We start from the raw sequence: 16113 nt of genomic DNA on the forward strand, positions 1-16113 counted from the left end.
ATTACATTTTTTTTTGAGGAGAGTGGTTTCCATCCCTTCTTCCCATCACTCCACTTGGTTCTGTGTTACTATGTTCTTGATAGGCTGGTTGGTGTTTTAATTGACTGCTTTCTTTCTCTTGATTTAATTTTTGTGTTGTGACTGTCTTGGTTGTTAGCTAGGTTGATGTGCTATTTCTGTCCCTGGTCTGGAGGTGTAATTTAGCAATAACTAATTTATAGATTCAATGCCTAACCAGTTGTTTATGTATTAAACAGAAGACCTCTTCATGATATTATCTATAAACAATGGGAGTTGGGGGAGTAATGCTTATTAGGCTAGGTATCGAAATTTGGGAAATTGGTTAAGGTGGCACTAAAATCGGGGGAAGTGGGGTGGGTGAGTGGGGGAAGAGATAAGGGGGCTGCTGGGTTTTATGGCCCTTGTGTGTGTTTGGGTATATTTCTGTTGTTATAGTATAGGGTGCTTGTGTCAGGGATTGCAGGGGATTGGGGTTGTGTAAAATTGGAACAGTAGGCTAGTCAGCAGGTAGTGAGTGTGTAGGAGGGTGAGGTAGTGTGGTGACAGGTTGGGGGAGGATAGGAAGGGAGGTAAAGACAGGGGAGACAGTGGCTGAGCAGGAGCAGAAAGAGTAGTTGGGAGGGAGAACAATGGATTGTAGCACAGGAGAAAGAGGGAGAGTGAAGTGTGTAAGAATAGTGACGAGAAGATAGTGATGTTGAAGTTTATAATACAGAAAAAAAATAAAATAAAGTAAAATAAAAAAGCACAATAATAGAAAAAGAAAAAGAAGAAGAAAAAACAAAACAGAAAAAAACACAATAAAATACACCTTGTGCAGGAAAAATAGAATTTTAGTCTTTAGTTTTAGTTTTTGAGGTATTCCTCCAGCATCCAGTCCTGCTATTGGCATTCAAGCAGAAGCTCTTACATGGTCTCACCAGGTGACTTGTTGTGAGTAGTGTTTGGTTCTTCTGCTACCAGTTTAATTGAAATTGTGGGGTGAGGTAGGTTTGCCAGATCATGTAGGGTGGACAGAGCTATTGCTTTCAATAGTTGTCAGTTGTGTTATCCTTCAGCTGCTGTTCTGTTTAGTCCGCTCCTCACCCAGCAAGGTGCGGCAGTTTGGTTTTGAATGCTGCCCTGTTGCAATTCCTTGCTCTTCTCTCTTTCTTTGGGGCAAGTTTGGTTTCCTACCCCTCCCTCCACCGTCCATGTTAGATTGCAGTTTACTATTTATATTCTTCAGTTTTGTGGGGCAATTTGGTTTTGAATTCTGCCTCTTTTTCAGGAGATCAGCTCTGGGGTCACTATCTGTCCTTTTTGGGAGGTGGCTTGTCACCTGCCCTGCTCTCAATCTCCCTTCCTTTATTGTGTTTGCTTGATGAAACTTCAGCACTGAGAGTTTAGTTCACTGCCCCACCTCTTTCTCCAGGGCAGGTTCAGCATTCCACACCCCTCCACCCCCACTGCTGTCAGTAATAGATTACAGTTTGCTGTTTATGTGTTTCAGTTTTGTTAGGGGAGAGGGTTCAGTTTGTCCAGGGTCTGCATGGTTTATGTTCCCAGGGAGTAGGTAGGGGAGTTGAGAGTGGTGTGTGATGCCCAACTGTTTGTCTGCCAATTCACACACAGGTAGGATTGGAGCCAGCAGCAGTGGGGAGAAATGGTACCAACTTTTCTCAGTACAACAAGGTGTAGGTGGCTTTCCATGGGCTAGGAGTTCAGGATGTCACAGTTTGATTTTAATTGATGCTCTGTCTTCAGCTTGATGGAAGAAGGAGAGGAGAAGGAAAGGACAAAAACAGGAGAAATGCTTGGGGGGAGAGGTTTTCCTGGGGGTTGACCTGTCTTGCTTGGTGCCATGGGTTGCAGCTGTTTTTCTGCACCTAATGTGATTGGCAGTTATTATTTTGGCTAGAAGCAATCAAAATTACCCAAGTGTAGCTCCAATGTCCCAGAGAGGTTTCTGGAGTCACAAAGCTTAGGCTTTTTGCTCTGTACTCTAGCTGCCATCTTGGATCCTCCTCTATTTAACTATGAATGGCTTTAAAAATTTTTTTACAATTATAGTACTTATTAAAGATGTTGCATATTTTTATAATTACTTACCTCTTCCCTCCTCTGTGTTAGGTTTCACTTTTTAACCTCAGCAGTTCAAAATATTGTACAGACAAATCCACTATGGTTTATTCCATCATTATAAAATTTAAAATATGTAGAATTGTGGTAGTTTCCAGATCAGTCTAGATTTTGAATATGTTGAATTTAATTTCTGATATTTTAACTCTCCTGAAATATGCTTTCCTGTCATATGATGTCAGATGAAGGTTTTTACAGAAATAACTTTTAAAATCAGAATTCCTCCTTCATCTTTCTTTGTAATTTCCAAATTATTTTAACTTTCAACATTTATTTTATACAATTTAATCACTACTTCAGACATCCTCCTTGTTAGTTTTATTTTAGATACTTTATTACTGATTATGATAATATTTTAGAATCTTTCTGAGATTCTATGATAATTTATTCAGATTTTTAAAATTATATTAAATTAGCAGATTATGGAAGAGGTCTTTTTGGTATATATGAAAGGTTGTATTTCATTCTTATGTGAGTCCTGTATATTTCTTGTTACTCTGCTTTATTTTTTTTGTCAATTTTATTTTAATGGAGTTGTCTACTTGATGAATTTTAATATATAAGAACATGTTCACTTTTTGTGTTTGACTTCTCTCTACCTATAGAACACTTTTAGTACATTAAATGTGCTTTTAGTTTAATGATTAAGAATTCTCAGAAACTAGACAAGTCAATCACATACACTTATAAAAGTTATTTTTTATGATGTTACATTTACTGTTTAATTCTAAAAGTCATATTCAATTAAATAGCTATAGCAAACAGCTGATCTTTCATTTGTCTATATTTTTGCCTTTTCCAGAATGTTATGTGGTTGATATCATACTGTATATATCATTTTTAGATTGACTTCTTTCACTTGTAAATGTGACTTTAAGTTTTACCCCGGGCCTTTGTGTAACTTGAAAGTTCATTTCTGGTTAGTGCTTAATTATGGTCCACTGTTTCAATGCAATACAGTTTACTTGTTTACTCACCTACTGACAGACATCTGGTTGTTTAAAAGCTTTGGTAATTTTGAATAGAAGAGCTTAATTTTTTGTGTGGACATAAATTTTCAGCTCCTGTGACTAAATGTTAAAAATTTATGTTAAAAATTTATAGATAAGAGTATATTTATGTTTGTAAGAATTCATTAATTGCATATTAGTTCCAGTAACTTTTCTTACCAGTTCATATTTTCTACATAGATGATAGTGTCACCTGTACACAAAGAAAATTTTATTTATTCTTCCCCAAACTTAATACCTTTTATTTCCTTTTCTTATTTTACTGCATTCACTAGAATTGGCTTGAGCTTCTTTACACCCCTATGGGAAAGTTTTGCATGAATTGTTAAAAAAAATTCTTAATCTTAACAAAACTTACATCAGTTTCTGAAGGATCACAGCCTATGTATAGGAGCTATACAGTTTTGTTGACCCAAGAAAGCAGAAAGGACATACTACAAGGATTTAGCTAATCATATTTTTTCCTTAATTATCCAATGTGTCTGAAACAATTTGGTTTCAGTATTTTTCCATACTCTTAAAATTATTGAGAACTTGGGAATTTTGTTTATGTGGATCACATCTATTGACATTTAGTGTATTAGTAATTAAAAGTGGAAAGTTTAAAATATTTAGTTCATTCAAATGCCTACATTAAGCATAAATAGAAAAATATGTTTATGAAAAATGCCTATGTTTTTTAAAACAAAAATCATTTTTAGAAGAGTGACATTAAGAGCCAGAAATGGTGGTGCACATTTATAATCCCAGCTGTTCTGAGGTAAAGGCAGGAGAATGGCAAATTCCAGGCCAGCCAGGGCAAAGATAGTGATTCCCTATCTTAAAAACAAAAGTGCTGAGGGCATAGGTCAAGTGGTAGAGTTACTAGCTCAAGTGGTAGGCAAGTTCCAGTCACTGGGTTCAATTCGCACAAAATATAAGAGTAGCATTGCCCTACACTTTTTCCATTCTCTTTGATGTCTGACCTAACAGAAGACAGATTATTTTTCATGTTTAGTTTCCAACATTAGTATTCTGTAATATGTTCCTTTAAACCATGTGAAGAAAACACAACCTCACCAAAATATGTAGCTGAAAAGGAGTGTACAGTACTTTAGCAATCTTTTCAGTAATTATGAATATTTTTCTTCAGATTTGCCAAGTGATATTCTCTACAGGGTTAGTTATAATGTGAAATCTGAAAGCACATCAATAAACTTTTCATATTCTGCTATATTAAAGTCTATTGGTCTATCATCCACACTAATGGAAGTTTAACATGATTATTTTGTAGCATGATGCATTAATTATCTTAAAGTATGAATCTACTGAGTTATATAAATCTTCGAAAGATTTTCACACCTCATTCTAAATATATTTAAAAATAATAGTTGTTAATATCTACCCCTAGTCTCATCAGTCTTAAATACTAAGGAGCTATTATATATAGGATTGTAGCTAGTTTTGAAAAATTCCTATTTTTCTGGAAAGATTGCAATTTATTTATAGCAACAATAATCATGTTTCCCTTAAAATAATCTCAGTTTGTTTGTTTTGCTGAATACTTAACTTTGATTAGTTATAGGTTATTGGTCTGTTTTTCTTTCAAGTAAGAATATACCAAGAAAAAGCTAGTCAGTTCAGTTGGAGTCCCCCACTTGTTCACTTGTGTGTGAGCAAGTGCTTTCATTTGCAATCATGCTACTTTGCATTGCATCAGAAGTTTTCTTTGTTTGCTTGTTTTTCTTTGCAATGCTGGGGATCCAAACCAAGGTCTCCTGCATTGTAGGCAAGTGCTATATCATGGAGCTATACTCTAAGTCTCCATAAGATTTTTATATATGAATTTCTCTTTTATTATAGAGAATATGAAAAAACAACGGCACTCCAGAGTTGGTGTTTAATGAAATTATAATTGTTGCTGTTCTAAAGCTATCCTTAAATAAATTTTTTTCTGCAAATAAATGATGATAAGGAATACCATCACTGTCCTTTGTTTTCGCCACCTTCTTTATGCTAAGACATCAACAGTTTTGTCTTATCATTGCTTTTGCACCTTAAGTGCAAATGTTAAAATAATAAAAGAACAAAAGAACAAATAACAACTTTTTAAAAATGAACGTTGTTTTGAACTAGTGGACCTCCCAGGAGCATTTTGGGAATTTAGAGATCTGCCCAATAAGCTTTGAGAACTGTTATTTACCAAACCTGGTCTCAAATCTTGATAGCTTATTGTGTGTAATACCTTCTAGTTGACATTTGTATAATTATAGGTTAAACAACCTTGTTATGTTTTACAAACACAAAGTTAGCATTTCTACCCAAGAAAATGAAAAAACTCATTGAATTATTATAAAACTGAATATTAAGTGTATGTATTATCTTTTACTTTTTGGAGACTACATTGAAAATGAAGGATTAACAGGGTTCTCAAGTTTGTTAGTTTGAAATTAGTATATATTTATTTTTCTGAATGCTCACCATGGCTTTTTATATATTTTCCATTACATTTTTTAGTATATTAGCTCTATGAAAGCAGAGAGCACATATGTTTGACTCACCATTATAGTTTCGCACCTGCTTCAGAAATTGATCTGAACTAACTGGCCATTAAATTAGTATCAGGTTATTCTGGTCTGATACTAGAGACCAGGTTATTCTGATATGATATCTAGAGATATCATATCTTTAAAGGTTCAGGGTATGTGTGGGCTCTAGGTCTCTTCAATAATCATGTTGCAATGGCAAGAAGTTTCAGGAAAAATCTGACAACTGTTAAAGGGAAAGTATCACAAAAGAGTAACTGGCATGGTTGTACTCAGGGAAGAGGGAGTGTCATCACTGACAGTTGTACTTTGCCTTGTACATCTGGCATGCAAACCAGGAATTTACCACTTTGAGAAGGACCTGGAGAAAGTCGTAAAATTTTAACAACATGCTGGTAAAAAGCAGAAAGAACTTCACCAACTGGGAAGAACTTGGGAAAATTAATGGCAAAAGTTGGTGAGAAATTTAATGCTACAACTTATGTAAACACTGGCTCAGTAGGTCCAGTGGAGGCATTGTGTAATATGAAAATGAATTACTGTTTGGGAGTTTAAGAATTCTGATAATCATGGTAGACATGCATACTCAATACCCTTTTGGAGACAGTTTTTAGAAGAGGTATTATTTGAAGAATGTACTTAATTTTTTCTAACAGGGAAGAGAATTTAGATAGAAAAGCCAATAAAGAGACTTTGAATGCCTTCTTTCTTTCTTTCTTTTTTTATTTTATCAGCATATATTCATTGCACAGGGGTATTCACTGTGCCAATTTTGAATAACCTTACGTTATAAATTGGTTAGATTTCCCCCGTCATCTCTACCCCGACAACTCTTCCCCACCCCACTTAAAGCAGTTGCAAAAGGTTTCATCATTTTATTTAGTGTATGTATATGGAGCCCATCAACCATATTCCCTCACCTTCCTCTCCTGCATTCATCCTCCCCCTTCCACAAATATCCCCTCCCATACACTATACCTATTTATGATCATCTTTCATTTTTAATTCCAAAGTCAATGTTCAAAGGGGTTTCTCAATGTATCCCTGCTGTGAATATACTTTACTTTGGCCAGTTCAACCTCTTTCATTATTCTCCCTTTCTCATTCCCTCCTACCCTCTGTTATGCAATGGCTTTCAGTACATACCTTTATGCCCTCTACCTGCACACATGTAATGCATTTCCATATCGTTGACGCTCTATCATTCTCTTTTCCTTTACTTCCTCTTCTGAGTGCCATATAATAGTTTCATTACTCCAACCATGTTCTACATATAAATGTGTATATGATCAGCTTGTTTTTGTGTGTTTATTGTTTGGTTCTATCTTCCACATATGAGAGAAAACATGTAGCCTTTGTCTTTTTAACCTGGCTTATTTTGCTTAACATAATGTCCATCCGTTTACCTTCAAACCACATAGTTTCATTCTTCCTACGGCTGAAAAAAATTCCATATATATTATATAGATATATAATATAGATATTATAACTATATATCTATATTATATATAGATATAATTGTCTTAATCCATTCATTAGCTGTATGGCATCTGGGTTGTTTCCATAGTTTGGCTATTGTGAACCGTGCTACAAAACATGGGTGTGCAAGTGTCTGTATTATATCCTGACTGACATTCCTTTGGTTATATGCACAGGAGGGGTATCACTGGATCACATGGTACTTCTATTTTTAGTTTTTTAAGGAACCTCCATACTACTTTCCATAATGGTTGTACTAATTTACATTCCCACCAACAGTGTATAAGAGTTCCTATTTCATTACATCCAGCATTTGTTGTTGTGTTCTTTTTTTTTTTTCCTTTTTCTTTTATTATTCATATGTGCATACAAGGCTTGGTTCATTTCTCCCCCCTGCCCCCACCCCCTCCCTTACCACCCACTCCGCCCCCTCCCTCTCCCCCATCTCAATACCCAGCAGAAACTATTTTGCCCTTATTTCTAATTTTGTTGTAGAGAGAGTATAAGCAATAATAGGAAGGAACAAGGGTTTTTGCTAGTTGAGATAAGGATAGCTATACAGGGCATTGACTCACATTGATTTCCCGTGCGTGGGTGTTACTTTCTAGGTTAATTCTTCTTGAACTAACCTTTTCTCTAGTACCTGTTCCCCTTTTCCTATTGGCCTCAGTTGCTTTAAGGTATCTGCTTTAGTTTCTCTGCATTAAGGGCAACAAATGCTAGCTAGTTTTTTAGGTGTCTTACCTATCCTCACCCCTCCCTTGTGTGCTCTCGCTTTTATCATGTGCTCATAGTCCAATCCCCTTGTTGTGTTTACCCTTGATATAATGTCCACATATGAGGGAGAACATACGATTTTTGGTCTTTTGGGCCAGGCTAACCTCACTCAGAATGATGTTCTCCAATTCCATCCATTTACCAGCGAATGATAACATTTCATTCTTCTTCATGGCTGCATAGAATTCCATTGTGTATAAATACCACATTTTCTTAATCCATTTGTCAGTGGTGGGGCATCTTGGCTGTTTCCATAACTTGGCTATTGTGAATAGTGCTGCAATAAACATGGGTGTGCAGGTGCCTCTGGAGTAACAGTCTTTTGGGTATATCCCCAAGAGTGGTATTACTGGATCAAATTGTAGATTGATGTCTAGCTTTTTAAGTAGCCTCCAAATTTTTTTCCAGAGTGGTTGTACTAGTCTGCATTCCCACCAACAGTGTAAGAGGGTTCCTTTTTCCCCGCATCCTCGCCAACACCTGTTGTTGGTGGTGTTGCTGATGATGGCTATTTTAACAGGGGTGAAGTGGAATCTTAGCGTGGTTTTAATTTGCATTTCCTTTATTGCTAGAGATGGTGAGCAATTTTTCATGTGTTTTCTGGCCATTTGAATTTCTTCTTTTGAGAAAGTTCTGTTTAGTTCACTTGCCCATTTCTTTATTGGTTCATTAGTTTTGGGAGAATTTAGTTTTTTAAGTTCCATATATATTCTGGTTATCAGTCCTTTGTCTGATGTATAGTTGGCAAATATTTTCTCCCACTCTGTGGGTGTTCTCTTCATTTTAGAGACCATTTCTTTTGATGAACAGAAGCTTTTTAGCTTTATGAGGTCCCATTTATCTATGCTATCTCTTAGTTGCTGTGCTGCTGGGGTTTCATTGAGAAAGTTCTTACCTATACCTACTAACTCCAGAGTATTTCCTACTCTTTCCTGTATCAACTTAAGAGTTTGGAGTCTGATATTAAGATCTTTCATCCATTTTGAGTTAATCTTGGTATAGGGTGATATACATGGATCTAGTTTCAGTTTTTTGCAGACTGCTAACCAGTTTTCCCAGCAGTTTTTGTTGAAGAGGCTGCTATTTCTCCATGGTATATTTTTAGCTCCTTTGTCAAAAACAAGTTGGTTATAGTTGTATGGCTTCATATCTGGGTCCTCTATTCTGTTCCACTGGTCTTCATGTCTGTTTTTGTGCCAGTACCATGCTGTTTTTATTGTTATTGCTTTGTAATATAGTTTGAAATCAGGTATTGTGATACCTCCTGCATTGTTCTTTTGACTGAGTATTGCCTTGGCTATTCGTGGCCTGTTGTGTTTCCATATAAATTTAACAGTAGATTTTTCAATCTCTTTAATGAATGTCATTGGAATTTTGATGGGAATTGCATTAAACATGTAGATTACATTTGGGAGTATCGACATTTTTACAATGTTGATTCTACCAATCCATGAGCATGGGAGATCTCTCCACTTTCTATAGTCTTCCTCAATCTCTTTCTTCAGAAGTGTATAGTTTTCCTTGTAGAGGTCTTTCACATCTTTTGTTAGGTTTACACCTAGGTATTTGATTTTTTTTGAGGCTATTGTGAATGGAATTGTTTTCCTACATTCTTTTTCCATTTGCTCATTGTTAGTGTATAGAAATGCTAATGATTTTTCTATGTTGATTTTATATCCTGCTACCTTGCTATAGCTATTGATGATGTCTAGAAGCTTCTGAGTAGAGTATTTTGGGTCTTTAAGGTATAGGATCATGTCATCTGCAAATAGGGATATTTTGACAGTTTCTTTACCTATTTGTATTCCTTTTATTCCTTCTTCTCGACTAATTGCTCTGGCTAGGAATTCCAGTACTATGTTGAATAGGAGTGGAGATAGTGGGCATCCTTGTCTGGTTCCTGATTTTAGAGGGAATGGTTTCAGTTTTTCTCCATTAAGTATAATGCTGGCTGTAGGTTTGTCATATATAGCTTTTATAATGTTGAGGAACTTTCCTTCTATTCCTAGTTTTCTTAGAGCTTTTATCATGAAATGATGTTGGATCTTATCAAAGGCTTTTTCTGCATCTATTGAGATGATCAAGTGGTTTTTGTCTTTGCTTCTGTTAATGTGGTTTACTACATTTATAGATTTTCGTATGTTGAACCACCCCTGCATCCCTGGGATGAAGCCTACTTGGTCGTGGTGAATAATCTTTTTGATGTGTTGCTGAATTCGATTTGCCATTATTTTGTTGAGGATTTTTGCATCAATGTTTATTAAGGAGATGGCCTATAGTTCTCCTTTTTGGAGGTGTCTTTGCCTGGTTTTGGGATAAGTATAATACTGGCTTTGTAAAATGTGTTTGGCAGTTTTCCTTCCCTTTCTATTTCGTGGAACAGTTTAAGGAGGGTTGGTATCAGTTCTTCTTTAAAGGTCTGATAGAATTCAGCAGAGAATCCATCAGTCCTGGACTTTTATTTTTTGGGGAGACTCTTGATTGCTGCTTGAATTTCATTTTGTGTTATAGATCTATTCAGATGATTAATTTCCTCTTGGTTCAGTTTTGGATGATCATATGTATCTACAAATCTGTCCATTTCTTTTAGATTTTCAAATTTATTTGAATATAGGTTCTCAAAGTAGTCTCTGATGATTTCCTGGACTTCCATGGTGTTTGTTGTTATCTCCCCTTTTGCAATCCTAATTCTACTAATTTGGGTTTTTTCTCTCCTCATTTTAGTCAGGTTTGCCAGGGGTCTATCGATCTTGTTTATTTTTTCAAAGAACCAACTTTTTGTTTCATTAATTCTTTGTATGGTTTTTTTGGTTTCTATTTCATTGATTTCAACTCTTATTTTTATTATTTCTCTTCTTCTATTTGTTCTGGGATTTGCTTGTTCTTGTTTTTCTAGGAGTTTTAGATGTATCATTAGGTCATTGATTTGGGATCTTTCAGTCTTTTTAATATATGCACTCATGACTATAAACTTTCCTCTCAAGACTGCCTTAGCTGTGTCCCATAGGTTCTGGTAGGTTGTGTTTTCATTTTCATTGACTTCCAGGAACTTTTTAATTTCCTCTTTTATTGCATCAATGATCCATTCTTCATTAAGTAATGAGTTATTTAGTTTCCAGCTGTTTGCATGTTTTTTGTCTTTACTTTTGTTGTTGAGTTCTATTTTACTGCATTGTGGTCAGATAGTATGCACGGTATTATTTCTATTTTCTTATATTTGCTGAGGCTTGCTTTGTGCCCTAGGGTATGATCTATTTTGGAGAAGGTTCCATGGGCTGTTGAGAAGAATGTATATTGTGTAGAGGTTGGATGAAATGTTCTGTAGACATCTACTAGGTCCATTTGATCTATTGCATATTTTAGATCTTGGATTTCTTTATTGATTTTTTGTTTGGATGACCTATCTATTGATGATAATGGGGTGTTAAAGTCTCCCACAACCACTGTGTTGGCGTTTATATATGCTTTTAGGTCTTTCAGTGTATGTTTGATGAAATTGGGTGCATTGACATTGGGTGTGTACAGATTGATGATTATTATTTCCCCTTTTATTAGTACGGAATGTCCTTCTTTATCTCGTTTGATCAATGTAGGTTTGAAGTTTACTTTGTCAGAGATAAGTATTGCTACTCCTGCCTGTTTTTGGGGGCCATTGGCTTGGTAAATCTTCTTCCAGCCTTTCATCCTAAGCATATGCTTATTTCTGTCAGTGAGATGAGTCTCCTGTAAGTAACAAATTGTTGGATCTTTTTTAATCCATTTTGTCAAACGGTGTCTTTTGATGGGTGAATTAAGTCCATTAACATTAAGCGTTAGTATTGATAGGTATGTGGTGATTCCTGCCATTTAGTTGTCTTAGTTGTTTGAAGGTTTGATTGTGTGTACCTAACTTGATGTTACTCTCTACTGTCGTGCTTTTTCTTTTCCTGTGGTTTGGTGCTGCCTGCCTTTTCATGGTTAAGTTGGGTGTCACTTTCTGTGTGCAGAATCCCTTGCAGAATCTTTTGCAGTGGTGGCTTTGTGGTCACATATTGTTTTAGTTTCTGCTTATCATGGAAGACTTTTATTGCTCCATCTATTTTGAATGATAGCTTTGCTGGGTAGAGTATTCTGGGGTTGAAGTTATTTTCATTCAGTGCCTGGAAGATCTCATCCCATGCTCTTCTTGCTTTTAATGTTTCTGTTGAGAAGTCTGCTGTGATTTTGATGGGTTTACCTTTGTATGTTACTTGTTTTTTCTCTCTTACAGCCTTCAATATTCTTTCCTTAGTTTCTGAACTTGCTGTTTTAATGATGATATGTCGTGGAGTAGTTCTATTTTGATCTGTTCTGTTTGGTGTCCTGGAGGCCTCTTTCATCTGTATGGGAATATCTTTCTCTAGATTTGGGAAATTTTCCGTTATTATTTTGTTGAATATATTACGCATTCCCTTCGCTTGCACCTCTTCTCCTTCTTCGAGGCCCATGATACTCAAGTTTGGTCTTTTGATGGAGTCAGTGAGTTCTTGCATTTTCTTTTCACAGGTCTTGAGTTGTTTAATTAATAGTTCTTCGGTTTTTCCTTTAATTACCATTTCATCTTCAAGTTCTGAGATTCTGTCTTCTGTTTGTTCTATTCTGCTGGATTGGCCTTCCGTTTTGTTTTGCAGTTCTGTTTCGTTCTTTTTTCTGAGGTTTTCCATATCCTGGCAGTTTTCCTCTTTAATGTCTATTTTTGTCCTGAGTTCATTTATCCATTTTTTCATTGTGTTCTCTCTTTCACTTTGGTGTTTATACAGTGCTTCTATGGTTTCCTTTATTTCTTCTTTTGCTTTTTCAAATTCTCTATTTTTGTTGCCTTGGAATTTCTTGAGTGTCTCCTGTACATTTTGGTTGACCCTATCCAGTATCATCTCTATAAAATTCTCGTTGAGTACTTGTAGTATGTCTTCTTTTAAATTATTCTTGTGGGCTTCATTGGGTCCTTTGGCATAGTTTATCTTCATTTTGTTGGAGTCTGGATCTGAGTTTCTGTTCTCTTCATTCCCCTCTGGTTCCTGTACTAATTTTTTGCTGTGGGGAAACTGGTTTCCCTGTTTTTTCTGTCTTCCCGTCATTGTCATTGGTGTTGTTACTGTCCCTGTACTGTGTGCAATTAAGTATTTTCTGGTTGCATCTTCCCAGTGGGTTCCAGCCACTGGCGGCCCGGGGGCCCTCCTCATTTCTCCATTTAACGTGAAGTGGCGATTCTCTGCGCCGGCTGGAGGTGTGGAGGGGTCAAAGTTATGCCTTTTCTCACTGATTATGCCTGCAGTGTGTCTCCAGCATCTCTCCAAGATTTCACTATAGGAGGCCCGCTTTTTGCTTCCTACCTCTAGCCGCCATCTTGGAATCCTCCTGTTGTTGTGTTCTTGATGTTAGCCATTCTAACTGGGGTGAGATGAAATCTTAGTGTAATTTTGATTTGCATTTCTTTTATGGTCAAGGGATTTGAACACTTCTTCATGTATTATTGGCCATTAGCACCTATTCCTTTGAAAATTCCCTATTAAATTCATGTGCCCATTTATTCATTGGGTTGTTGATTCTTTTGAGATTGAGTTTTTTGAGCTCCTTGTAGATTCTGTATATTGGTCCTTCATCAGTTAATTGCTGTGAATGCCTTCTTTCTCTTCATCTTTCTTGAAATTTGAGGCAAGGCATGTAACTGAAACAAAAGGAAGAGCACTCCCCCCCTCTCCTTATATGGTCCCATTCCAATTCCCACTATAAGCAGGATCATCAGGCTTGGACCTTTTCTCATGGATTTACAAACTTTTTACCTGTCCATTTTAGACACAGGTCAACGACTAGTCTTGGTATACACAGTGACTTGGACAATGAACTGGAGGACCATCCTGTAAGTCCTTCATGGTCAGTGACATGCACTCATTTATTAATTGACATGGGAACTGATCTGAAGGACTCTGGCAGATATACCATCTCTAGATAGGGGCAAAGGACAGTACAAATCAGATTCATTTTTATTTTGTTCTCTTCATGAAATACATAAGACTGTACATATGATAAATACATGAGTAATCTGAGATGCACATATGCTATCTATTTAAAATGTTGCTTTTATTTCATTACCTGAGAGACAAGTAGAAAAAAATGTCCATGAAAATTAGAATTCATTGCAATTAAAAATCTTGGTGCAAACAGGGCACCTGTGGCTCTTGCCTATTATTCTAGCTACTGGGGAGACTGAGATCAGGAGGTTTTGAGGATAGCTTGAGTACATAGTATATGAGACCCCATACCCAAAATAACCAGAGCAAAATGGGCTGGAGGTGTGCTTCAAGTGGCAGAACTCCTGCTTTACAAACACAAAGCACTGAGTTCAATTCTCTCCCCCCAAAAAACACTTGGTGCATAATACTAATTAGTATTTAGAATACATTTGTATTTCTCCTTACTTTAAAAGTAAATGAAATGTATATGTATCATTTTAGAGGAGATACTGCTTTTAACTCAGCTTCACTGTGTCTGTAGCTAAAATACTGATTTTGTGTTTTGTGATTTTTCTTTCTTTGCATAGGCACTATTGTAGTCCATATAATGTCTAGACTTGTGCAACTACTACTTCTGCTGATTTCAGTATCTCTCCCCTTCATTGGAGACTTTTTGAAGCAGCTAGAATCAAGAATCCTTCCATCTAAATTGGATACCACAGATATCTGAGAAGGAAAATGACTACTGGCTAAAGTCTAATTATAATTCTAAATTATGGGCTTCAAAATTCTTAATCACTGGGATTCTCTCTGCTTGGTTGATCTCATTTTCTGTAACATTTAAAGTCAAACACTGTGCTTCCTAAAAGCAAATATATTCACTCTCACCCACACAAAATTCAGCAGCCTCAACCCAGCTACTACTCTCCTATCTTGTCATAGCCTCATGCTGGTTCATTGCACTCCAGAAGTCATAGCACTTTTCCCTTGGTTAAAACTTTATTTATAACTCATCCTCACCATGACAACTTCTTTGACTAGAGATAAGGTGATCATGAGATTTCTCATCCGAACTGGAAAAATTTTAAGGATAATACAGCAAGAAATGGCAATAGTCATAACTATCCCTGACAAAACAAGGTAAATGTTTAATTATAACCCTAATTATTTCATAAACCACAAGCCATTATTGACACATATAAATAAAGGCATAAATAAGTAAATTTACATATAGATACATGTATCTACTCTGTTCTTAATCTTTTCCTCTTCTATGGCACTATGACCCTGATGATCCAAGCAAAGCATTATTTCAATACTTAAATCTATGAGTATTTCCAACTACTACCCTCCTCAGGCACTATGGTTTTGTTCTGTCTTTGGTGACCATTGAATACTACTGCATGTAGTACTTTTGCATCTGCTTCACACAGCATTGTCTTTTCATATCTGAAAGAGTTTGGAGGAAGGATTTGTGGCAACTTCTGGGTAAAGGTGGGAAGCCTTATAATGATAAAAGCTTAGCAGACAATAGATCAGACAGACCAATAGAAGTAGGATCAGCTTGATTGCTTAAGAAAAGGCCATCAGGTACTGTGGATCTAGGCAAGCAGGTTGTTAAGGCCAGAAAAGTCAGCCAGTGGAAGAGGAGAGCATGCTAGGCTGTTCTATGGGGTTATATAAAAATCCAGGTTCTGCTCATACAGTATGGAGGTCTTCAGAAAACTAAAAATAGATTTACCTTATGACTCCATCATACCATGTATTCTTTTTTTTTTCTTTTTTTAAAATTCTTTTATTCACATATGCATACATTGTTTGGGTCATTTCTCCCCCCTGCCCCCGCCTCCAACCTCTCCCCCTTTCCCCCTTCAGTTCCAGGCAGTTTATCACTAGTTCCGCTGAAGAAAAGAGACAAGCCTAATAAGGAAGACAAAGCGTTTTTGCTAGTTGAGTTGAGGATAACTATACAGAAATATTCCTAGCATTGCTTTCGTGTACATGTGTTATGACCCATGTTGATTCATCTCTAACTGATCTTTACCCTGGTTAATAACCCCCTTCTCATGATAACCTCTGTTGCTTTAAGTTTTCTGTATTAGTTCCTCAGGAGTGGGGACATCAAACGCTTTCATGTTTTGGGTTTTCTTCCTATTTCTATATCACCCAAATATGCTCTCCCCTTATCATGTGATCCAAGTCCAACCA

Source organism: Castor canadensis, chromosome 4, assembly GCF_047511655.1.
Source record: "Castor canadensis chromosome 4, mCasCan1.hap1v2, whole genome shotgun sequence".
NCBI lineage: Eukaryota > Metazoa > Chordata > Mammalia > Rodentia > Castoridae > Castor > Castor canadensis.